Raw genomic sequence first — 27,047 nt, forward strand, 5'->3', positions numbered from 1 at the left:
CTTTTATGGGAATTGTGACCTCAAGCTCACGTCTGCTGAAAGAACAGGCATGGCCTTATCTGTTTCCACCATGGTTTCAATCTAGGCAGTGTATTTCTTTCTATATTTTTAAGCAATGGCCCTGATTGATGGTGGACAGCCTGGTGGTTACCTCCCTCACCAGGATCAGCAGAGGAAAGGTCTTGGAGGTTAAGTTTTATCTTTAGAAGAAATAACCGGCTGCATGTAAAATTCTGCAAGAAATGGCTTTTAATCTCACACACAATGCATTTTACATGACATTTTATAAGGCACCTGGGCCTTATATCCAGTTGTAATGTACTTCTTTAATCTCACAGTTGCAAGATACATGAATATCACTTTTGGATTGTCCATATGTATAGGGCAGTTATATGAGAATACCAAGTTCAAACTCGGAAAATCTAGTAGGCACATCTCTCTGCATACTGTCATTTGGATGAGAAAAAAGGAAGTTCTTTTATTTCTTATAATTGCAATGAGCTCGGTTTCACTTGTGATGACTGGAGCACAATCTGGAATTACATTTAAGATAATGTACACACTGTTATCTGTCTCTTTAAGCAAACATGCATCTCCCCATGGATCCAGTAAAACAGCATTGCCAGCCTTATGTCTTTAATTTTCTTGCTGAAATGCATTGTCCATATCTTTGCACTTTTGAGATTCAATCCCACTTTCTTTCCTTTGAGATTTAGCTCTGTTTTTGGTTCAATACTCATGTCTGACATCACCATTTCTGTGCTGGCCTTACACTTCAATGGGACTTCCCAAATCACTCTGGCCTCTTTACTTCAGGGGCTCTATTTCAACCCACACACCCCCCTCTCCTGAATCTTTGATTCTAGTCAGACAGAGAGAAGAGCAAGGAGAGAGTGGGGTTTATGTTTCCTTGTTGCCTTGATTCATTCCAGGAATCTCTGTTAGAGCACATCCGCTCTTTTCCCTGTGGTAAGGTAGTGGCGCTCTGGTATGCACTACACTCTTTTTGGATCTTGCATTTTTGGTCCTGGACCCCTTCCTTTTCGGTAGTTCCACCTCCGGCCTGTAGAGACAAGGAGGTATTTAATCTGCTGAGAATAAAAGAGAGGTTAAGTATTTCATACAGTATTAATTTCCCTGGAATGATCGACATGCAAATTGACAAGCAACAATTTACACATTACTTTTCACTTGACGTATACAATTTCAGACATGATCATTGCTTTTGGTACATTCCTGATAAGTATAAGTTGTTTTACTCCCTGTAAATGTGTGATTTTCACCATCCGGGTTTCCATTCTTTACTTTTATTCTTCAGATCGTTCCTGGGCTCTACCCTCACTGGGTACTTCAATCAGTCGCAAGTTCTGTCTGGGATGACAGCTTTTCAACTGATTGATATGAACCCATTTCCCTTACATCTGTTCTCCTTTAGGGATGCAGATTTTATAGGTGACATGTGAGATTTTGTCAACAATTTCAAAAGCACTGCGTCAAGAGGGGGAGGAACTTCCTCTCTTTAGTCTAATTCCTTTGGAAATATTATAGGTAGACCCTGTCTCCTGCTCCATACTCTTTCTAGGTAGTCTTTAAGTTGCAGTGAGTTTTCCTCCCCTCTGACGACTTTTCTAAGTTTCGCTACGTAAGCAAAAGCGGGCTGAAGGTGTTTAGGTACATTTTAAATGTACTCATGAGTCGTGGACACGTTGATCAGGGCCTGCTCTTGAGGTCTGTAGAGCAGTTGCTGAGATAGCACCATTTTATGTCCAGTCATGAGCTCAAATTGAGACAGTTTTGTTGCAAAAGAAGGTGTTAGACCTGATGGCCTTCAGGACAAGTGGTAACCGGATGTCCCAACTAAGTCCAGAGTCTGCCACAAACTTCTTCAAGATGCCCATAATCGTTTTATTGTACCTCTCAACTCCCCCGCTCGAGGCTGGGTGGTAGGCAATGTGGAGTTTTCTCTTTATCCTTAGTATCTCCCACATGTTTGTCATCACGTCACTGGTAAAAAAGACTTCCTCAGTCCGACTCAGTCCTTTGGGGAAGGCTGAAATGAGAGAAGATGTGACTGATCATTAGGGCAGCAGCGGTCTCTGCCTTGCAATTTGGGGCCAGAAGACATTCCACCCACTTGGTAAACAAGCATGTCACGTCAACATGTACTTGTTTCCTCTAGTGGAGCGAATCACTGGCTCGCTGAAATCGACTTGCAAATCCGACTAAAGCAGTGTCTTTCCCCTTTTCTGTAGGGGAGCTCGATTTGTGAGGGAACTTGGCTGAAATCGAGCACACACAAGACACCCCTTTAAGTATAGGTCGATGTCCTGACCCATTTTCTCGCAAGATTACTACGGTTGTATGAAACCCCCTATGACCGGCCCTGGCCGCATCATGGGTGTGACTTAACATCAGGCTTCAGAATGAGGTAGGTACCACTCACTGGTCACATCCAGATATGGATCTCAGTACCAACAAACTATCTTGGATTCGGAAATTTTTGGAAACTTCATCAACACCCGGAGATCCTCTTTCCCGATATAATCGGATTCTGTCCGAGGAAAATTCACAGGGTTTTCAATATGTTGATAACATTTCCCAAAAGTCGGGTCCTCTTTTTGTGCTGCAATGAAATCAGCATCTGGGGTTTCTTTACTCCACTGGTTAGGAGAGTTCATTTTGGGCATATGTTTGGGACTTGGTGACAGCAGTGACCTGAATTTTCCCGACCAGGGATTCGGATTCCATGACATCCCTGTGGATGGCTCCGGTTTTGGCCAACTGCTTAGTCACGTCATTTCCAGTTTTGTCTGTGTGATGCTGGAAATACTTCAGAGGGACAGGGCATGCGTATCTTTGTCCTTTACTGTTTTTATTGTGTGTTATGTCATGTTTTCCACTCAGGAGTACATGTGTGACTCCTGGCGGTGCAGCTCTCTCTTTTGGTTTGGTGTACAGACCCATGGGATACCCTTATGGCACCCATGGGTGGGGGTACAACCCTGTGCCCCTAGTGTATGTTTTTGGGCACCTGTGTGTGGCCCACAGAGATGGGTATGGGCTGGTGGCAGCTCCATGCTGACTTTGACAGGTGCTCTGAGTATCCTCCAAATTTGGGATGCCCAGGCCCTGTCATTGGAATCTGTAAGTTCCTGATGGAAACAAGATGGCCCCCATGACCTCTTGCTTTCCATCACCTGTTACCTTGGTTTTCCCGAAGTCCCGGGAAGCCCTGACTCTGTCCCTTCCCCCTGACTGGCTGTTGGGTGGAAGTTCCATATATGGTAGTGTGGGGAAGTGCTGACCAGACTGGCTGGAGCCTTCCCAATGACCATATGTTGTGGGTATGACTGTGGGTGGGACCTGGTTAAATGGAGTGTGTGACAAATACGCATTCTGTTTTGTGGATGTCTAGTATCTAGTGTTTGACACAATGACTGTGACAGCCCTGCCCGAAACTGGTATGAATGCAGTGTGTAGTGTTGAATGGCGTGGTACTTTTACGGATCCACATTCTGTGTTGTGAGTGTCTGGATGGAGAAGAATAGCCTGAATGCACCGTGCGTCTGATTGGCTGACTGACTACCTGAATGCCCTTCTGAGATATTGGTTAACTGAGTGTGACCCAGCAGAATGAATGGGAGATCAACAGTATATTTGGGGGCCTCTCACTGCTAGAAATCATTCAGAAGTTGGAGTTGAAACTGACATTGAAACTGAAGCTTAACCTTGAAGCCCTGCTGGAAGAGAAGTATTGCTATTGCTCTACTTCATCGATCTAAAAGCTGCTGTGTCTTCAAGAACTGATCCAGAGAGGACCTGGTTAGAGGCCCACTTCATGAGCTACAAGGGACCATTGTGCACTGCTAACTTCACCTAAACGCCCTGGAAGTCAGCCTACGAAAGACTGTCAGCCGGAGACGGGGACCGCCAATGAGAAACAAAGAGAAGCACCGGACAGCTGTCCACCGTCATCGACCAGGGTTCGCAGGTTTGCTATAACTACTGGAGGCCCGTTGAAGTTAGTTGCCCAGAAGCGGGGACTGCTTGACGCTGTGCATATATGCTGCCACTTTTAGGCAATAATATGTATTTTTCTATTAACTAAACTCCAGTTTTATTTTTTTTAGTTCACTTTCATTTTCATGTCCCCTTAAGCATGTGATCAACCAGAGGCTGGCTCATGTTTATCTTTGCCCCTCCCTTCATGGCCTGTAATGGCTCTGGCTGCAACTCTAAGGGGCCTTTTATCGGAATTGTGACCTCAAGCTCACTTCTGCTGAAAGAACAGGCATGGCCTCATCTGTTTCCACCATGGTTTCAATCTAGGCAGTGTATTTCTTTCTGTATTTTCAAGCAATGGCCCTGATTGATGGTTGACAACCTGGTGGTTACATCCCTATCCAGGATCAGCAGAGGAAAGGTCTTGGAGGATACCTTTCATCTTTAGAAGAAATAACCGGCTGCATGTAAAATTCTGCAAGAAATGTCTTTTAATCTCACACACAATGCATTTTACATGCATTTCCTTAGGCACCTGGGCCTTATATCCAGGTGTAATGTACTTCTTTAATCTCAGTTGCAAGATACATGAATATCACTTTTGGATTGTCCATATGTATAGGGCAGTTATATGAGAATACCAATGTCAATCTCTGAAAGTCTAGTAGGCACTTCTCTCTGCATACTGTCATTTGGATGAGGAAAAAGGAAGTTCTTTTATTTCTTATAATTGCAATGAGCTCGGTTTCACTTGCGATGACTGGAGCAAAATCTGGAATTACATTTAAGATAATGTACACACTGTTATCTGTCTCTTTAAGCAAACATGCATCTCTCCATGGATCCAGTAAAACGGCATTGTCAGCCTTATGTCTTTATTTTTCTTGCTGAAATGCATTGTCCATATCTTTGCACTTTTGAGATTCAATCCCACTTTCTTTCCTTTGAGATTTAGCTCTGTTTTTGGTTCAATACTCATGTCTGACATCACCATTTCTGTGCTGGCCTTACACTTCAATGGGACTTCCCAAATCACTCTGGCCTCTTTACTTCAGGGGCTCTATTTCAACCCACACACCCCCCTCTCCTGGATCTTTGATTCTAGTCAGACAGAGAGAAGAGCAAGGAGAGAGTGGGGTTTATGTTTCCTTGTTGCCTTGATTCATTCCAGGAATCTCTGTTAGAGCACATCCGCTCTTTTCCCTGTGGTAAGGTAGTGGCGCTCTGGTATGCACTACACTCTTTTTGGATCTTGCATTTTTGGTCCTGGACCCCTTCCTTTTCGATAGTTCCACCTCCGGCCTGTAGAGACAAGGATGTATTTAATCTGCTGAGAATAAGAGAGGTTAAGTATTTCAAACAGTATTAATTTCCCAGGAATGATCGACATGCAAATTGACAAGCAACGATTTACACATTACTTTTCACTAGACGTATACAATTTCAGACATGATCATTGCTTTTGGTACATTCCTGATAAGTATAAGTTGTTTTACTCCCTGTAAATGTGTGATTTTCACCATCTGGGTTTCCATTCTTTACTTTTATTCTTCAGATCGTTCCTGGGCTCTACCCTCACTGGGTTCTTCAATCAGTCGCAAGTTCTGTCTGGGATGACAGCTTTTCAACTGATTGATATGAACCCATTTCCCTTACATCTGTTCTCCTTTAAGGATGCAGATTTTATAGGTGACATGTGAGATTTTGTCAACAATTTCAAAAGCACTGCGTCAAGAGGGGGAGGAACTTCCTCTCTTTAGTCTAATTCCTTTGGAAATATTATAGGTAGACCCTGTCTCCTGCTCCATACTCTTTCTAGGTAGTCTTTAAGTTGCAGTGAGTTTTCCTACCCTCTGACGACTTTTCTAAGTTTCGCTACGCGTAAGCAAAAGCGGGCTGAAGGTGTTTAGGTACATTTTAAATGTACTCATGAGTCGTGGACACGTTGATCAGGGCCTGCTCTTGAGGTCTGTAGAGCAGTTGCTGAGATAGCACCATTTTATGTCCAGTCATGAGCTCAAATTGAGACAGTTTTGTTGCAAAAGAAGGTGTTAGACCTGATGGCCTTCAGGACAAGTGGTAACCGGATGTCCCAACTAAGTCCAGAGTCTGCCACAAACTTCTTCAAGATGCCCATAATAGTTTTATTGTACCTCTCAACTCCCCCGCTCGAGGCTAGGTGGTAGGCAATGTGGAGTTTTCTCTTTACCCCTAGTATCTCCCACATATTTGTCATCACCTCACTGGTAAATAGTCTTCCTCAGTCCCACTCACTCCTTTGGGGAAGGCTGAAATGAGAGAAGTTGTGACAGTTCATTAGGGCGGCAGCTGTCTCTGCCTTGCAATTTGGGCCCAGAAGACATTTCACCCACTTGGTAAATAAGCATGTCACGGTCAACATGTACTTGTTTCCTCTAGTGGAGTGAATCACTGGCTCGCTGAAATCGACTTGCAAATCCGACCAAGGCAGTGTCATTACCCTTTTCTGTAGGGGGACTCGGTTTGTGAGGGAACTTGGCTGAAATTGAGCACACACAAGACACCCCTTTAAGTATAGGTCGATGTCCTGACCCATTTGATCGCAAGATTGCTACGGTTGTATGAAACCCCCTATGACCGGCCCTGGCCGCATCATGAGCTTGACTTAACATCAGGCTTCGGAATGAGGTAGGTACCACCCACTTGTCACATCCAGATATGGATCTCCGTACCAACAAACAGTCTTGGATTCAGAACATTTTGGGAAACTTCATCAACACCCGTAGATCCTCTTTCCCAATATAATCGGATTCTGTCTGAGGAAAATTCACAGGGCTTTCAATATGTTGATAACATTTCCCAATAGTCGGGTCCTCTTTTTGTGCCGTAATGAAATTAGCATCTGGAGGTTTCTTTACACCACTGGTTAGTTGAGAGTTCATTTTGGGCATGTGTTTGGGACCTGGTGACAGCAGTGACCTGGATTTTCCCCACCAGGGATTTGGGTTTCCATGAGATCCCTGTGGATGGCTCTGGTTTTGGCCAACTGCTTAGCCAAGTCATTTCCAGTTTTGTCTGTGTGATGCTGGAAATGCATTGGAGGGACAGGGCCTGCATATCCTTGTTCTTTACTGTTTTTATTGTGTGTTCTGTCATGTTTTCCACACAGGAGTTCATGTGGGAATCCTGGCGGTGAAGCTCTCTCTTTTGATTTGGTGTACAGACCTATGGGATACCCTTATGGCACCCATGGGTGGGGTACAACCCTGTGCCCCTAGTGTATGTTTTCTGGCACCTTTGTGAGGCCCACAGAGACGGGTGTGGGCTGGTGGCAGCTCCATGCTGACTTTGACAGGTGCTATGAGTATCCTCCAAATTTGGGATTCCCAGACCCTGTCATTGGAATCTGTAGATTCCTGATGGAAACAAGGTGGCCACTGTAGCCTCTTGCCTTTCATCACCTGTTACCTGGGTTTTCCTGAAGTCCTGGGAAGCCCTGATGCTGTCCCTTCCCCCTGACTGGCTGTTGGGTGGAAGTTCCATATATGGTAGTGTGTGGAAGCGCTGACCAGACTGGCTGGAGCCTTCCCAACGACCATATGTTGTGCATACAACTGTGGGTGGGACCTGGGTAAATGGAGTGTGTGACGAATACGCATTCTGTGTTGTGGATCTGGTGTTTGACACAATGACTGAGATAGCCCTGCCTGAAACTGGTATGAATGCAGTGTGTAGTGTTGAATTGCCTGGTACTTTTCCGAATCCACATTCTGTGTTGTGAGTGTCTGGGTGGAGAAGAATGCCCTGAATGCACCGTGCACCTCATTGGCTGACTGACTACCTGAATGCCCTTCTGAGTGATTGGTTGCCTGAGTGTGACTTAGCAGAATGAATCGGAGATCAATAGTATATCTGGGGGCCCTCTCACTGCTAGAAATTGTTCAGAAGCTGAAGTTGAAACTGACATTGAAACTGAAGCTTAACTTTGAAGCCCTGCTGGAAGAAAAGTATTGCTGTTGCTCTACTTTGTCGGTCTGAAAGCTGCTGTGTCTTCAAAAACTGATCCAGAGAGGACCTGGTTAGGGGCCCTCTTCCCGAGCTACGAGGGACCATCTTGCACTGCTAACCTTCACCTAAATGCCCTGGAAGTCAGCCTACGAAAGACTGTCAGCCGTAGACAGGGATCGCCAATGACAAACAAAGAGAAGCACTGGACAGCTGTCCACCGTCATCGACCAGGGTTCGCAGGTTTGCTTTAACCGCTGGAGGCCTGTCGAAGTTAGTTGCCCAGAAGCGGTGACTGCTTGACGCTTTGCTGTCAATGACTGAAGCCGCAACGCTTCTTTGCCTGAGACATTTGATTCCCGGATGCGCTCATCCACACCGCCGACCGCCTTATCCCGCCGGAGAAGGCCAGGCTGTCGACGCACCGAGGAGCATCCGCCGGTGGGTTTCCCATCACCCAAAGACCATAGAGACGCTGGACGACTCGACGCCCTTGCTGGGCCGAAGTTCTTCACAGATTCTTTGCGGTCGTGAACTATCGACATCGAGGTTCCCCGCACGCCTCTTCCTTGCAGGACGTCTTCGACTCATCATCGTCGAACACCGCCAGGACCAGAGCTGCTGCCTCGATGCCACCGAACATTTCTCGAGGATCACCAACGCTAAATTCACTTTCTTCAAAGCCCATCGATGATACGTGGCTCCTGCTTTAAAGGGTGTCACTCAAGAAGGATCCATCGACGCCTCCTCGAGGAACTCTGCTATTCCAGGTACATTGAGGTGGTAGAAACACTTTAGAAGGAAATAAGACTCATTGAACAATATATGGACTGGGCTTGTAGTATGTCTTTATTTTACAAGTTGCCCAGGTGGGGGGGGATCTCCACACAGAACTGTGTCTAGTGGTAGGGGCCAGTATTCAGCCAAATGTTCTAATCAACTGCTTTCCTCCTTTGTCTATTGATGCTTACCTTTATTAATTGATTTGTGATATTTGACCTGCGTACAGTTGATGCACTTTAATGAAATCTGATAATAATTGTGGTACCTCTTAGAACTGTATATATTTGCCATTGTAGGTTAACTGAGCACAAAGTGAGTTATTGTGATTGTGTATATAACCTTGAACCTTAATTATATATAAACAGTGTTTTAACCAATACAGTGTGTGGACATTCCTTCGTGGGTGCTTGGGGACTACACTGTACTTAAGAACCAGCCTGCATCACCTCCTGAGAAGCTAGGCCTTGATTGCTCGTCCATTGCTACCGTAATAGAGAATCTTGGCTGGGGTCCTCTGTGCCTCTCCTCTGCCATATAGAGAGCAGGAACACAGACATCCCCATCCAGTCTTTACACTGGTGGCAGCAGTGGGATGCTTATGGTTTTAAGAATCAGTGTATAACCGTGCCACTTACAAATTATCTGCACTTTTTCTTAAATTGAGTTGTAGAGGAGGTCCCAAATAAAACCCGCACCCCAAACGTCCATTTTGAAGTACCAGGGACATTCACACCGAGATATGTGACGTATGACGAGCAAACAAACCAGCAGAGAGCCACAGTAGGACTCTGCCCAGTGCCTATTAGAAGAACAGCACCTATTGAAGTACCAATACCCAGAAAACCATGGACAGTAATGTATCCATTAAGAAAACCCTATCAACAAATTAAACGAAATGAAGATCGCCTAAGTACAGTCCCTGAAGAAACCAAAAAGGCCTTAATAGAAGACGAATGGTGACGTCACAAGGGCCCGGATTGACTCACAGATAGGAGAAATGACAACCAGAGAATGATATAAAGAGACAAGGCGCCATGAATAAGTATATTGTGAACCTAAAGTGAAAGGACAATGTCAAAATGCAAGAAGTTTAAGCTGTAAGCAAGATGAAGATATTTGACCAGTTTACACCTGTAAATATGCTTGGAACCGCAAGAAAGCTAACAAAACAGTGCGGCTTACTATGCTTAGTAGAAGAATAGTGCGGCAAGCACCACTACACATAACCTACCTCAAAAGAAGCACCTTATTATAAGTTCATTTCTACTTTGCACAAGAAGCAGAATCAACCCAGTTTACTAAAGGCCACAAGAGAAAGCTTCGTATTTAGCAAAAATGAGAAGAGACAGCTGAAACGAAACTCAGCAGAGGCAACTCGTGCCAGGAGAGCCAAGGTCATACTAATAGAAGAAATGAACAGTAGCTATCAAACACGAACACAATATCCTGTCTCTGAAAGGTCAAGATAAGAAGGCGAAGGCAGGTGGTGGGTGAAATGAAAATCAAATACACAAATTGATGGAAAAGAGGCAAATTCACGGTGTCTGAATCACGTGACCAGCCAAGCAAGAACGAGTGAGTGTTCACACCTACGCATGGCACCAGGCCAGATGAAGATATCAGAACCTTTTCCAGACAGAAGATGCAGTTTCGAGGCCAACAGCAGATACCTAATTGACACATGGCTACTAAAGTTATGATTGATTGTAACAAGGACTGGAGGAAGTAGAAAAAATATGCATGGGGTTGGTGCCAACCCAATAACAATCTAGGGTCCTATAGTTAGTAGAACCAATGGGACGTCATACTTTTAGTAACGTCTGCAGTGGTCATTTTTGGAGGAGAGGCTTAGATGCCCACCTGACAGTGTTTACCCAATCCCCTCACTCCGTTACAATATACAGATATAGTACCTATAGTAAAGTTACCTTTTCCTAACCAATAGAATTGCATGTCAACTTTTGAGTGTTACACGATAATGATGACAAGTTTTCAGTATAAATGTTACAACTTGTATGAAATTCGTTGGAGTTGAAACTAGAAGGAAGATTGCATCACTGCTGACATTCATAACGCCCTGTTTTTTGTACTTGTAATTAAACGGACTCCGTTTGCCAAACTGTTTGAGTTGTCCTTATTGATTGGTGTTGAAGTAATAAATCTGCACCCCCATCCATCTCACAGGTCCTGCTATCTTGTCTTAAAGTGCTTCTGCGCAAACACCAACTCTATGGGCCGGTCAGGGGTCTCAGAGTACACTTGGTAGCATATATTGATGGTTATCGATTATAATAAGACACCCATTGACCGTCAACATAAAGTAACTCTAGGTCCTCGGCAATATCACAAGTCCTTTGCCATTCGGCTGATTAGACCGTGAAGCTCCCCGTAGACAGTGGTAGATTAAAGATAAAAAATCTGCAGTGCGAGGTCTGAAGGCACCCGTGTTACCCACCTAACCCCTTCCCACTCCTACAGGCAGCTGAGTGGGAGAAAAGCCGAAGAAGGCGGTGATCCCGAGGGTCCAGAGAGGAAACATGCGAACGGTGAGTGAAAAAGTCCAATGCTTTTGCAAAAGTGCATGCTTTAGAACAAGTAAAGAGAAAAGATAATGGAGGGAGGCGGGAAAACAAAATATAACTAGAAGTAGAGAAAAATGTGTGTATATATATATATATGGGGAAGGGAATAATGAATCAAGAATAATTAAGTGGATAAAGGGAAGATACTGGGGAGGACACCCGAGAAAAGAGAGGTTACCGGGAGGACACCCGAGAAGAGAGAGGATTTGCCGTAGTCCTACACTTAATATAGCAGCTATAAGAAACTTGTATCCAGAGTCCCAAATAAAGGGGAACGAATAGACTACCACAGCGATTAAAGGCGCCGCGAAAGGGATACATTTAAACTCCTCGTCAGAGTACATTTAGAGGCAGAGATACGTGTGACCAGCTGGAGTTCATCTAGTCTGTTAACATCTGTCTTATGTGTTGATTGTTGTGACGTCATAGGACGGAACATTTTCCTTCAAGGAACTAGCAGAAAAACTGTGCGATTGGACATTTGGCAGATTGTAGAAGACAACCTGATGTTTTTTGAGTAAAATAGAAGACATCAATATTTTGTGAAAAAATCAGGATTGGAGTTTGCGGTGATTGGTGCTTGATCATATTGTTGAAATTGTTTAAATAACATGAAGCTTTGATAAAAGTGTTATATAAAAGGAAAGGGCACAGATTTAAACATGGGGGACATAACTCCACTAGCACATCTGTGCAAACAGTTGCCGAAAAATGCACCTAAGCTGGAAAAATACAGTACAGAGTGGGTTAAAGGCACCACCCACAAACTGTTTATGCTGTGGCCACAGGGCGGGTCCTTATCTAAAGCTGTTTTGCAACGCATGACATACTTGCACGCTACTCACACGGGCAAAAAGTTAGACAAACGCCAAGCTGTTCTAGAGCTTTGGAAAATGTATGAACAGGGAAAGGAAGAGGAGCCGCCAATAGATTGGATACTTAATGTATGTACAGAGGGGGATGAGACGCCTACCGTGCCATCCGCCCCATCTGAAACAAAAATTGAAGAGTAATAAGGATGAGGGGTTATACCCGCTGAGAGAACTTAAAGCAGCTACAGGGTATAGCAACCCGGCATATGAGTCACCTACGCAAAGTAGTGATGAAAATCAAGGTAAGGATAAAGATAAGTATATCACCTCCACAGTCCCAATGGACAAGGAGAGACGCGATGATGAGATAAGGGACCAGACACAGACAAGTGCATCTCTCGATAAGGGGAGAGAAGGTAAAAGATGTTATGGAAGCGACGATAGAACTGATGAGATAGTGTTCGCAAAGAACGAATGGATGGGAGGGCAGATTTTATTGAAACTCGATGGCAAAGGCATTGATGACATGAAACAAAAGGAGAGGCTAGACAATGTATAGAGAAAGGAGAAAAAGAAAGAATTGAGACATGAAAGAATAAGGAAAAAAGATGGGCAACGACGAGAACAGTTATATCGGAAAGAGCAAGAAAGGCAGCTCGATCGCAAACAGAGAGCAGCCAATGATATAGACAGACAGGAGCAGTGCAAGTTTGAGGAAGAGCAGAGGATCCGAGAGAAAAGAATGAAGAGACGAAGGGATGAGGAAATCCGAAGGGCAGAGGAACGTACAAATGAAAGAAAAAGGGAAGAAGATGGGGTCAGAGAAGAGGCGAGGAAGCGCAGAGAATTCGATGGCGATGTAGAATGTAAGTGAAGACAGAGAGCATGAGATCTTGAATATCTGGAGAGAGAGATTAAGAAACCTGAACCAGTAGTGGATTGGGAAGACATCAAAGAATTCTTTCCTGAGTACGATTCAGTACCAGGTACGTCTAGGGTGAATATTGAAGATGACTTCGACACCAGAAGAATCAGAGAAATGAGTGACAGAATATGTGACGAAATGGGGTTAGAACAAATACCCCAAGGGGAGGGGGAAGACGAGCACCTAGAGAGCACTCAGCTGTATGACACTGAGGATGTCTCCCGAAGTAGTGGGAATAGAGAACTATCCCTGGATCGACTAGAAATAAGTAGGAACAAAGAAGATGCGAGAAGTTGCACGAGTTGGGGAAAAACAATGTCTGACACAGAAAGGGAGGAGTGTGAAAAAAAGGAGGAGGAGAGAAGGGGCGAAAGACGATTCCCAAGGGGAAAAGGGATAAAATGGTCAGGCACTAGTGAGTCTGTGCTGAGGGCATCAGAGTTAGCCACACAGTCGGACCAACATGAAGAAGTATCTCACGGTCAGAGTGGGGTGTTTCCACCGCCCTATGTGAGCATGCTCAGGACATTGCCCGGCAGGCGCCGATGTGGGAATGTTGCCCCTCAATAGACAGGAAAACAATGAGAGAAGAGAGAGAGGGCCATGCATCCCAATTTCCTATACTCGAGAAAGGGGGAGCAAGACCACAATATATTCCATGGCCACACATGGATCGAGAAAATTTGAAAAACAAGCTTCCAATGTTGACAAAGGGAGCCGGAAAATGGATATACGAGTTAGAAAAAACGACAGGTGGGAACACGTTAGCTATTGCGGATATCAAGGGTCTCTTAATCACCATACTTGGTAAGAGAGCAGACGATGTGTTGACACGGGCAGGTTACCCTGGTGTAACCAAAATTAATACAGCGCATGATGGAGCTCCATTTAACAATTGCAGAGCCGCGGTATGGAAAGCGCTATGAGTGCTTTACCCAGACACTTCCGATATGGGAGCTATTATGTCACGTAAAATGAAGGAGTCGGAAGATCCACTGATTTACATACAGAATTTTCAAGACGCTTGGGTACTCGAGACTCATGAATCTTGGGGGAAATCTATACCTGTGTTCTACCATATATTATGCCAAGGACTGCCAGAGCCCGTACAGAAACAGCTCAAAAAATTGGTAGGAAGGGAGGCTAAACCATGGTCAGAAATACAGCTGACCATCGCACACTATTGCAGGCTACTGCAAGAAAAGAATCGCAAAAAGGAAGCTGCACGAAAGGGTGAAGAGGCCAAACTAGTGACAGAAGAAATTGTCAAAATATGCTCTTGAGGGAGCCATGATGACTAGCAACACTGAATCGAGCATGCAACAGGTCAATAATCCACAACAGAATAATCAGGGCAATACTGGGTTTTACCCCAGGGGAAGAGGATTTAGGGGAAGAGGATGGTACAGTAATCAAGGAAGTGTCCAGAATAATCAAGGAGGTTTCCAAAATATGCAAAATGGCAATCAGGATATGTCAAACCGGCAAATGATCAGACCACCGCCAGTATGTTGGCTATGTGGAATGACAGGGCATCTAGCACGCACATGCAGAAACAAAGACGTGATGCAAAACAGCCAAGTAATAGGAGCAGGCGTGGCAAATCCACCCGCCTTCGTACCACAGGGAGTTGCACAGTATCACACGGTGCAACAGCAAACGCCAGGAGCACAACAAAACCCACAACCCCCAGTTATAGTAAGTTTTCCACAAGGGCAGTCCCAACAGTCACCGTTGCAATTGTCACAAACGATGAGCACAGGGCAAGCCGTGAGCCCCGGAATGGGAAGCAACATTAGGAACGGGGCAAATCCATCAGCACAAGTTGGGACAAAATTGTATATGGACTAGGACAGCTCGATGGGAACCTAGGGTGGATGTCGTTATAGGGGATACAGAATATTCCTTCTTAGTTGACATGGGCACAACACGTTTGTGCATACGTGAAGGCAAGTTTTCCTTGTCTGGCGATGCCACTAATACTCAGTTTCACAGGAGCTACAAGTCAAGTTCCCTTCACAAACACACTTCCAGTCTCTATAGGAGAATGTGAAATGAATGTGCCTTTATTATATTCACGGCAGACCCAGTAAACATTTTGGGTCGAGATCTAATGACACAGTTAGATATGACAATCTCATTCATGGAGGAGGGCATAATATGTTCAACTCCAGGAATGCACTATTCAAACATATGCGAAATGATTAGACCATATGCATGACACATAGCTATGAGGGCTACACAATTAGAGCCCGAAATATTCACATATGGAATACGTGTGCTAATGGCAAGGCTGCCAGGCCTTGCAGACAAAATCATGAGGACCCCAAATGAATTTCTATTCAGAAAAAGAATACCGATGCACGAGGAAAAGGGACAAGTGTTTCCCTTGATGTTACACACAGCTGCAGTACGAGGGGAAAATGGCTTGATCGATGGTTATGACGATGAAGGCCGGCAATGGTGCGCAGTAATCGCCATTGAAGAAGGATACCAATTGACTGACGTCACTGATGATGATCTGATTGAAGAGCACGCAGATATGGGAGAGGCCATAGTGGAGGTGAGTCTCACCTTTTGGGTGAAAATGATCAAAATGGAAGTGCCTCAGAGAATGATGTTGGCATGGTACCTTCCTCCTGAATATTTTGATGACATGGCCCAAGTTCCTGTCTCATTATGGACTACAGGCCCCTATGGCGTAGGGTTACTGAAAGGAGTTGGAGAGGTGAGAATCAAACTGAAGCCAGGAGCAATTCTTCCATTAGCATGACAATATCCCATGTCCTGGGAGGCAGATGAGAGAATTTTTAAGACCATTTCTACTATGAAGGAACACGGCATCTTAGTGACGTCAGAATTGTCATGCAATCCTGCGGTTTATCCGATCAAAAAATTCAAAGGGAGGGTCTTGGAGGCCAATCCAGGATTTACGCCCTATAAATGATATTGTTGAGGCCGAGTTCCCTTTAGTCCTGAACCCAGCTACAATTTTATGTAATATACCTGTTGAAGCAAACTATTTCACGGTGATTGACTTGAAAAATGCATTTTTCTCAATCCCGTTGCACCGTGACTCACAAGATCTAAAGTCATTCACTTTCAGACAGATGCGTGTGAAACGCACGAGGCTTCCCCAGGGGTACTGTGAGTCACCTTATATTTTTAAGAGTCCTGCAGATGGACCTGAGCAATACTGCATTAGTAAGCGTTGTCCTGCAATATGTGGATGGCATCTTAATTTGCAGCACGACAGAGGAGCAATGTAGACACGATTCTATCCAACTATTGACTATATTGGCTGAGAAAGAATATAAAGTTGACAAAGAGAAATTATAATATTGTCAACAAGAAGTGCTGTACATAGGCCAACTGATCTCGCATTAGGGGAAAAGAGTTACCCCAGAAAGAGCTGAAGCCATACTGAACACGGCTAAGCCACACACAATAAAACAAATGCAGAGTTTCTTAGGCCTGTGCAGCTATGACGGGCTTTGGGTCTTCAAATACAGCTCTTACAACAAGCCTTTGCTTCAGGCCTTAAAGAAGACCCAAGTGACTAAAGAAAAAATGGAATCAACAGAGACCATGGAGGAAGGGTTTGCTGAACTCAAGAGAGCCATTTTCACGGCACCAGTTTTGGGGATTCCCAATTATGCAGAGGAATTCTTCCTGTTTTCACACACAAATGGCAGCGTTATGACGGCAGTGCTTACTCGGAGAACCACATTGGGGTACAAGCCCCTGGCATGTTATAGTGGAAATTTGGACCCAGTGATGAGAGACCATTTCCCTTGCAAACAAATTCTAGCTGCCGCTACAACCATTGTAATGGGATGCTCAATGACGTATATTGAGCACTCACTATTTGCTATCCTAGAGTAGCCTAAGAGCACAATGTCATCTCAGGGAGCTTCTGCTTCTGAAGTGATCATTTCAAATCCTTCAATTAAGATAGTCCGATGCAAAATAGTGAACCCAGCTATGTTCATAGCAGAGCCAGTCACTGAAGGAGAGCCAACATATGACTGTGCGAACTATGAAGAATTCTATGACGAAATACCCAGAGTAAAAGAAAATGCTTTGGCAGAAGGAGAAAGTGTCTTTATTGACGGTTCTTCGATAATTGATCAAAATGATGGGCAAAGATATACAGGCGTCGCTGTAATGAAACACACGGCAAATGGAGAATTTCACTGCAATGAAACACAAGGCTGCAGAATTATTGGCATTGATACTCGCCATTGAGGATCATGCAGACCATGAAGTAACGGTGTACAATGACTCTGCCTATGTGACATCCACAGTGCACGCAGGCTGAGCGCGCTGGAAGAGGAGGGGGCTACCTCCGAGCAGACGGCACACCAGTGCAGCACGCAGCCTTATTGGACAAGTTGATCAAGGCACTACAGCTCCCATAGCGGTCGTGAAATTCGCCGCCCACACGAAAGGGACAGATTTTAACTCACACGGAAATCAAGCAGCAGACACGGAAGCCAAACGTAAGGCATCCAAAAGTGAAACGAACATGGAAGTGCAAATCACCCATACAAATGAGAGGATGATGGTTGCACGGACCACGCCTGAAAGCTATAACAATCTAGGACAGGCACAGTTGATGGAACACCAAATGGAGGCACCACAGGAAGAGAAAAATCTGTGGAGTTCTTTAAACCCCTCTGACAGCTTGTGGCGACAAGATAGCACTGGTAAACCGGTAATGCCTATAGCTGTGTTAAACATAGTGCTGGAACAATTACACTACCCAGCACACATGTCAAAAGAGAATCTAGCGGCAACGCTCGCAGAAGACTGGTTCATACCAAATTCAACCGAGCACGTTGCATTTTTTTTATAGTGAACTGTATAATCTGCCAACAATTCACAGCTGGGCACACACTAAAAGTAATTAGATGAGTCATCCTAAGGCCAAATGGGCCTTTTCAGCACTTGCATGTCGATTACGTCGATATGATTCAAGTATGTAACGGGTACAGGTATCTAATTGTTGTGGTGTGTCCATTATCTAGATGGATAGAAGCAGGTCCACGTACACACCCAGCCTCTATGTGTGCGGCCACATTTTTAGTGAGAGAAGTATTTCCCAGGTGGGGGGTATGTGAAGTAATGAATTCAGATAAATGGAACTCATTTTGTAAATGAAGTTTTCAAACAGATTAGCTTGCTGCTTGGTATAAAGCACAAGTTCTCGTCGGCGTATCACGTGCAATGTAATATGAGAAGGTCAATGGCTTATTAAAGGAGAGGATAGCCAAGTTGAAGCTTACTCTAAGAAAGGGATGTTTACACGTCCTTCGTTTGGCACTGCATGCACTCAGGAACCAACCCGGATCTGACCATCATTTTACGCCGCACGAAATAGCCACAGGAAGAAGAATGCACACTCCCATGACACCTCGAGACAGAGCTAGATGTGATGCCCAGCCAACAAGAGAAATCTTAGGGTCTGAAATGCAAAACTACTTGAATTGCATGACATCTTGTCTTAGTGTAATTTCAGGCCAGCTGCAGCGACGACGAAAAGGGTGCAGGGCAGCTCGGAACACAGAAGGAGATACCATCGCAGTCATAGCTCAAGGACTACGTTTTCCATCAATCTTCCCTGGAGATACCGTCCTGGTAAAGAATCATATGAGGAAAATGTGGGACGAGCCAAGGTTTAATGGTCCCTTTACAGTGGAAGACTGCACTCCCTCTGCAGTAAAACTACAAGGAAGAAGAGCTTGGATCATTTTGAGTGACATCAAGCCATACATCGGAGAAGGCCCCCTGCCTGCACCCCACCGCAAAGAGACTATGGACGATGGGGAAGCACCACAGCATGTGCAGACGCGATCCATGATGAGGAAGAAGGACGCATGACAAGCAGCAAAGCAAAGACGAGGAACTTTTATGCACAAGTTGTGGCTTCATTTTGGACATTCCTCTTAGAAAAAAAGGGGGGATAAGGACATAGAAAACGGACACTCGGCGCATCATCGTTACAGGGTGAAGAAGAAAATTGCACGTGTAAACCACACATGGTCTGTTGGCTTTGAACTTTGGACTGAGGCACGCTGAAGCCTTGATTAGAAAAGAATATGCCAAATTTTGATCAAGAACAAATAAATTGGAAGAAAATACAGTACCCAAATTCTTTCCACACAGAGACTTTGTTCGGAATCACTTATGGTGTCACACAGTACCGACGTCACCAAAGATATATTGACATATTTCGATCTAGTGCTAAGATCGTACCCATCACTGATGGGGAGGCTCACCAGTATCACTGACTTTCTTCAAGATCCTGAAAACAAAAAAACTATAAGGAGGCTGCTTACTGTAATTGCCGAGCAGTTCCTCCTACTTCCGGAATATAGCGAGGAAAATGTACCAAGTGGAGGAAGAAGCACATATGCTTATTAGTGTACTGTTCTTTCGCCTAATTGAAGACTGTCAAGATCTTGTCGGAAGAACTACAGACGTATTGACATTTCTTCAAGATCCAGCAAATACAGAACGTTTAAGTATAATCCTAAATGGAATAGTTATTCAAGTTGCTCTTCACGCACACCGAAATTGCAGAGACTGTTCACAGTAAGTGAGAGCCAACAGTCCCAAACTTCAGCAAAGGCAGGACAAATGTCCCTGTCACCAGAAGACAGCAGGTTGGTGAGTAATGTTTTCTTTTGCCCAATTGAGGATTTCCAGAGCTTATGGGAAGACCTGTCGATGTTGACGTCCTCACATTCATCGGAGACGCAGCTAATTCTACGCAGATTGGCATGCTCTTGCATGGTATCGTGATACAAGTCGAACTTTCTAACCATCAATAGAACTATTTGAGAAGATTTTAAACTTTCAGCCGAGAGACAGATGGAGAGAGTAGTGCCAGAGATTTCATTTTTTTCATTTTTATACTGACAAGAACACAGCACGTCTTCAGGAATGAAGCAGATCAGAGGCATAGATTGGGAACTAATATATATTTTGAACATGCACTGTAAAGAGACCTGGTGAATTATTGCTTGATTTTGAGACTTCCCATAGCCTAGCAAGAGAACTGTGTCCAGAAATAATAGACAATCCAGTGTTCAGACAAAGGGGGACAAATGTTTCAGTACCTGCAGCTCACAACCAGAACCAACAGAATCCAGAGATAATATTGTTTAGAAGTTGTATTAAAAGTTAGCATGTTTCAACAGATGATCGAGATGGGGATCCAGAGCAGCAATCTCATCCCCCCTCAGGGGGAGAGATGTCCGTGCTTTTCTGGAAGTAAATTATGTAGATTGACCTACATGGGTATTATGTATTTATGCATTATATTCATCATTGTTTTACTGTCACTGACGATCACAACTGCATTATTTATTGGTACACAAAGCTTTTCAATCCCAGTGCACCCACCTAATATTGCACACATGAAGCCCACAAAGGCACCCAAACCCTACATAGTCATTCCAGTCCCTAGAAGATCTGATAATGGAGTGAGTGAACTTGAGATTGATGACATAGCAAAGACACACACACACTGGCGGTAACAACCAAATCGAAAAGCCGGAGACAGGGTCAGCAGAGTATGAATGAAAAAAGGTTACTGACAACCACACGCACGCAAACATTGAATGCACACATGCCAGGCCTAGTGTCAATGACTGCAGAACCACAATCCGAAGCATGGGAGAAGAAGAGACTCCCAACTATGAGAAGTTCCACTACAAGTGAGGTGAAAAGACAAATGGAAAAAGCTGAACTCCTGAAGAGACAAGAGGGGTCGGAGAATAAACCCACAGAGACAACATTAACAAGCACCCATGATCCAATGAAGGGGACAAGTACACGTCCTACAATACAGCCATATACTGGACAAATGTCAGAGTGGATTATGTGGGCATTTCTAACCAGAAGATGTCACTGTTCCCTTTAATGATAATAATAAACGGAGTCAGTGAATAGATTGTATGGGTTGAGAAGTGAACATTCTTTTATTAACACACTCTTTTCTTTCTTTATAGATTTAAAGAAAAAGGATACGTCTTTCAGGTCAATTCTTCAGATCGTGGTATCAGGATTTGCATTTCACCAGGATTAAGGTAAGTTAATAGTCTCTTTATTGTTCATTAACTCAATCCTTTGTTGTCTAGCTATATTTCCTTTACATTCACTTTGGCAGTTCTGGATAAATGTCTCTCTTCATTTTTTCTTAATTCTCTGTTCTTGTCTCTTTGTCTTCATTTCTCTCCTTGTCTACTCTCCTTTGCTTTAAGTTTATTTCTCTTATTCCTTTTTTAAAAAAACGTTTTTATTGAATTTTACAAACAATAACCAAACAAACAGTGCATGCTCCAACAGTTTAAATACACTTTTTTAACTTCCTAACCACTACTCCCACTACCCCACCCCCTTTGCGAGTCTATTGCATTGAACCTTCAATTTCCACACCCTGTGGTTCGGTCACCTCCTCCCCAGGCACAGTCGGGTCGTCTAATGACCCAAACAGTCTGGCTATCAGTGATGTCCAGGCCATCAGGGACTCATTCTCCCCCCCCCCCCATCGCTACACACTTCTTGCCATACCATGGTTTCGGCTTCTGCCCATTTTTGCAAGTCTTTCCACCACACCTCTATCCTCGGCATATGGCACGACTTCCATCCCATAGCAATCCTCCTTTTTGCTAGCACATAAACCAGGTCCCTTAGTTTGCTTACGTGCCTGAGTTTCTGTGGTCTGGGGAACTCCCCGAGCAGACAGGCCCACACCGTATCCACTACTATCTTGACCCCTCTTCCTTCTAGTTTCTCTTTTACACCCCTCCAGAACCTCTCTATGATCGGGCATGACCAGAACATATGCACCATGCCCACATTCTCTTTGTCGCACTTGGGGCATGCTTGCCGACCTGCATTCTCGAACCTCGATATCCTCCAAGGCATCATGTAAGCCCTGTGTGTTATGTACGGCTGTATCTGTTTCAACCTCACATTTCTAGACACCTTCTTATGATACCCTTGCACCCGTTCCCACATCCCATCTCCCATTTGGGCCCCAACCTCCGTTTCCCAGTCCATTCTCAACTGCGTGACCTCCTTCCCCACTTTAGACATCAACATCTCATACAGTCTGGAAATCTCATGACCCCCCTCAGCTATATCATATATCACGTCTCTGGTGGCGTCCAATTCTTCCTCCCGCACAGTTTCAGGCTATGTTCTCTTAATCCTCTGTACCATTCTGTGATAAGTTATGTACAGGTAACTACGTGGGTTTCACCACATGGCTCCTCTATGGCCACATTTCTTTACAAAATCTTTTTGCGAGACTAGATACCTACATAGGTAACCGGTTATGTGCCTTCTATGCTCCTAGATGTAGGAAAATACTTATGACATCTGATGCCTTCCGGTTTTCCCGTTTTTCCACACCCCCTGGGCCCCGGTTTCTAATCCAGGCATACTTTCATTCTAGGTCTCAGCCGGTTCACCGGTCCGATGACGAGAACCTACGAACATCGCGAATTTCTCCAATAACACCTTTCCTCGTGATTCAAAACAAATAACTATCTTCACGGACTCTACAAAGAGACTGCATCATACTAAATAGCCACCTTGGCTTCACTCTCACTCGATGGCAGCCTCGTGTGGTGAGTTTCGAACTGTTTATTTTTGTTTCTCTGTCCTCCTTTTCTTCCCCCCACGTGTGGACCGCCGGACCGACAGGGCAGACAGAGACCCTTGTATTTGCGCTTCCGAAGGGGACCCAATACCACTATCTTTTTATGTTTCCGGGGAGGGTGTGTACTATCAGCACGATCTGAAGGCTCCTCACCCCTACAAACATGTAGACTTGGTAATATGAGACCCCAGGCAGACAAGACTAATGTCCTCTGATCTGCCCATATCCTAGCATGACACTCTAGTTTGCATGCAGATTTTTGATATATAATTGTCACCCTTCATCTACCCTTAGAACTTTGCATAACACTACTAGAGTTTATTTCTCTTTTTCCACCTAACTGGTTCTCCCCCTTTTTTTTTCACAATTACAGGGTCCTGCTACTTATTGCCCTGATGAAGGCGGAGTATTCTTTTCAGATACGAAGATCATTATTCTTTGGAGTCTGTACCGCCGAAACGCAGTGCTAACCAGAGGGGACACAAGGTTCATCACATTACAGTGCAACATTTAGGATCCCTTCCTTTCTGAAACAATTGACCAAAGGACAAGGACACCTTACCAATTAGCTCTCTCCCCTTTTTTGCATTGTCTCCTTTACTTTGTCCCCCTGATGCGTAGGCAGACCCAATCCCAATACATAATAATTTTCGATTTTGGGATACGAAAAATAATTAACTTATTTGTTTCTTCACAATTGCCCCACAACAAGGGGCACGTGTTTTCCTCAATAAGGTTACAGCTTACGATGAATATTACTGTTTTTTTATTTTTTCATTTTCTTCAATTTCATACTTTCACTTGTTAAGAGTTCATTTGTCAACCAACTGTGACTGTTAACTAACTTATGTTAAAAAAGTTTTTTTCATTACGTATTCTCAATTTTTTTAATGATTCTACACCTAATTCGTGTATGTACCATTTAAACCATTGTTTTTACATGCTGTTACATGTTAGACCTTACTTTTGTATATCATTTTCTGTTTCTTTGATATAAAGCTTTTAATTTGCAATTTCCATAATGTTTATGTCTCATTTTGAAGGAATGACTTTAATTTCTGACTGCATGCAATATCTATGAATTATACTAGATATAAAGGTTTTGGGACCGGATGAATAACTTTAATTTATTCACACCCCATACGGGCCAACCTTAGATACACCATGACTTTGCTTTGTTGTAAACACATAAGTTATGTACTAGCCTTCGTGCAACCCAGCTACTTCCCGCAGCTCCTCAGAAGTAACACTAGAGCCCACCTGCCAAAGATCCCCCATCGTTGCCACCCCAGCGGTTCCCAGTGGGTCCGGAGTATTAGTCGCAGCTGAGCGTCCGCTCCTGTCAATACAACCAATGGCATCTGCGGTGAGCATGGGGACGGGTCCCCCATCACTTGGCATGCCCTGAGCCACACCTTCCACCCTAGTAGCATCATTTTAGGGCGCCCCACCATTTCCGCTCTAGGTGCCCACATCATTTCTTTCAGATAAAAAGGTGCACAATCTCGCCCAAACAACCTGTGGTCAGAGGTCTCTTCATCAGATAGCCATTTGGCAACATACTGCAACTGGCTCGCCACATAGTACGCCTCGTAGTTGGGCAACTTTATTCCCCCTTTGTCATGGAAGTTCTGAAGCTCCCATAACGCCACTCTGTTTCGCCTACCGTGCCACAGAAAGTCCCTACACATGCTATTCAGTTTGGTTAAAAAAAACCCTAGGAATCAGGTACGATATATTTCCGAAGTAACGTAGGAGCCTCGGCAGGACCACCATCTTTAGCATTGCTCCCCGCCCCATCATCGCCAAAGGCAGCTTCGCCCAAAACCGCATGCATTTCTCAATTTTATGGTTTGCCACCTCTGTATTACACCTATGTTCCTCCCCAACGGTGTGATATATGTCTATCCCAAGGTACCGGAAAATACTAACCGCCCACGGTACCTGTAAAACCGGTAACCTCTCCGCTGGAACCCCTATATACCCTCACAACGGGAACAGGCTAGACTTCTGGGGGTTCACCACTATGCCAGATAGCACAGCGTATCTCCCAAGCACTTCCAAGATGTACTGGAGGTTCTCCTCTGGAAACCGCACATACAGCAGCATGTCGTCCGCATATAGGGAGATCAAATGCCGCTCCCCGTTCACCTCGATGCCTATGGTGTCATATTGTTGCCTCAGATACATCGCGAGAGGTTCCAGGGCCAGTATGTAGAGCATAGGAGACCACGGGCATCCTTGTCTAGTACCTCTGCTAAACTGCCACCTCTCTGATATCACAGATCCTAACTCTAGCCACCGGTTCACTATACAAAATCTTCGCCCACCTCACATAGCCAGGCCCTAACCCATAGTGTTTCAGGGCCGTCAGCAGCCACGGCCACTTGACGGAGTCAAAGGCCTTGATCGCATCCAAGGACACGATTGCCATTTCCTCATCACTTCCACTGCCAAACTCAATGATCCTCTGGAGTCGCCTATGATTATTGATGATGTTTCTATGGGGGACATAGCCCGTTTGATCCGGATGTATTAACTTGCTAATGACCCTCTTCAGTCTATTCGCCAAGACTGCAGTTAATATCTTGCCGTCTTGGTTCAGCATTGACACAGGTCTAAAGGAACCACAGCTATGCCCAGGTTTATTTGGTTTAGGGAGAGGTACTATAACAGCCTCTCTCAGTGACTCCGGTAAGCGGCCCATCTCGAATGCTTCGTTTATCATTTCTAGCAGCGGGGGGAGGACCTCTTCTATATATACCTTATAAAATTCGCTTGGGAGCCCATCTGTCCCCGGGGTCTTACTAGTAGGCAACTGCCTCACCACCTCCCCCAGTTCTTCCAGGGTAATCGGGGAGTCCAATTCCCCTCTTTCCTCCTCGCTTATCTTGGGCAGCCCCATATCTTCCAGCGTTTCCTCTATCATTGCATGGCTACTTTCCCCATCTTCTCCGTATAACACTTTATAATAATCCACAAACGCTTGATTAACTCCCTCCTGGGTGTCCTCTATGCTACCATCTTCCCTCACTATAGTTCTAATTGTGGCTCTGGGGGTCTCGCTCTTATATAACCACGCCAAAAGTCTCCCCGGTTTATCACCTCCCGCATGCTGTCTCTCTATGTACTTTTTATAATTAAGGTTACACAACCTCTCCCAGTATTCCGCACATTTTTGCTGTAGCTTAAGTATCAAATCTCGTTTCTCTGCTGTATCGTCACCGGCTTTTAAGGCCTCTTCCAATTTTGCTTCCGTCTCCCTCAGTTCAGCTGAAACCCCACCCTGTAGGCCCTTGGATTTCGCCATGGCCGCCCCCCTCATGACAACTTTAAAGGCCTCCCATAATGTCCCCGCCGAGTCCACACTCCCAGTGTTGGTTTCAAAATAGTTTACGATCTCCTCCCGCAAATCCTCCCCAAAGAAGGGGTCTCTCAACGCCTCTGCTCGTAGGCGCCATGTCGGGATCCTCGCCCTCGGGGGGCAGTATTGCCACCCAAGAATCAGGGGCGAGTGGTCCGAGAGGACCCTGGCCCTGTACTCTGTGTGCCATTTCTGCTAGTCCAGCCTCGTTGATAACTGCTGTGGGGCCGAGTAATGCGAATATTGCCTTTCCCCAGGGTGCCACACTCTCCATGCATCTTCCAACCCAAAGTCATCAAGCAGTGTCTGTAGCGCCCTGGCTGCAGGGGCCGGTCTATCCAATTTCCTGTCCGATCTATCCACCCTCGGGTTCAGTACGCAGTTGAAGTCCTCTCCCCAGATCACCGCGCTTCCCACACACATGCTCAGGTTCGCACTCAGTGCCCTAATGTACGCCGCTGTGTTCTGGTTCGGGGCGTACGTGTTAACAATACTTATCTCCCTGTTCTCTACCAATCCCCTCAGCATAACCATCCTCCCGTCTGTCTCAGCCACCACTTGCAACCGCTGAAATGGGACATGTGGCGCCATCCATATAAGCACTCCTCTTGCGTAGGCCGAGTACGATGAACCCACCAACACCCCCTTCCACTTTCCCGCAATCATGTCCATCCTCTCACGTGTGAGGTGGGTTTCCTGCAGCAATGCAATATCTATTTTCTGCCTGTGCAGATACAGCATAACCTTGTTCCTTTTTAAATAGCTATTAAGCCCCGCACATTCTAAGGTCCCCCATGGCCTGGTATGATCCCATTCCCTGCCCCCCCCCAGGTGTCGTTTAGCTTTGAGTTCCAATCCAATCCATATAGGCTCGCATCCCATTCTAAAACCCCTTTAACCAAAAACACACCAAACTTCC

At 44.9% G+C, this 27,047-nt stretch overlaps 1 long non-coding RNA gene across 1 annotated transcript in view; it reads left to right on the forward strand.

The window, feature by feature from the left end:
• The window catches only part of LOC138569823 (uncharacterized), a 231,970-nt gene extending 208,107 nt beyond the window's left edge, over positions 1-23,863 (forward strand). Inside the window, exons 3-5 of the long non-coding RNA XR_011303339.1 lie at positions 21,107-21,184; positions 22,558-22,732; positions 23,138-23,863. This is a non-coding gene — a long non-coding RNA (uncharacterized lncRNA). The remainder of the gene's footprint in view (positions 1-21,106; positions 21,185-22,557; positions 22,733-23,137) is intronic.
• Positions 23,864-27,047: the final 3,184 nt, after the last annotated feature.

Source organism: Ambystoma mexicanum, chromosome 2q, assembly GCF_040938575.1.
Source record: "Ambystoma mexicanum isolate Mex_15411 chromosome 2q, UKY_AmexF1_1, whole genome shotgun sequence".
NCBI lineage: Eukaryota > Metazoa > Chordata > Amphibia > Caudata > Ambystomatidae > Ambystoma > Ambystoma mexicanum.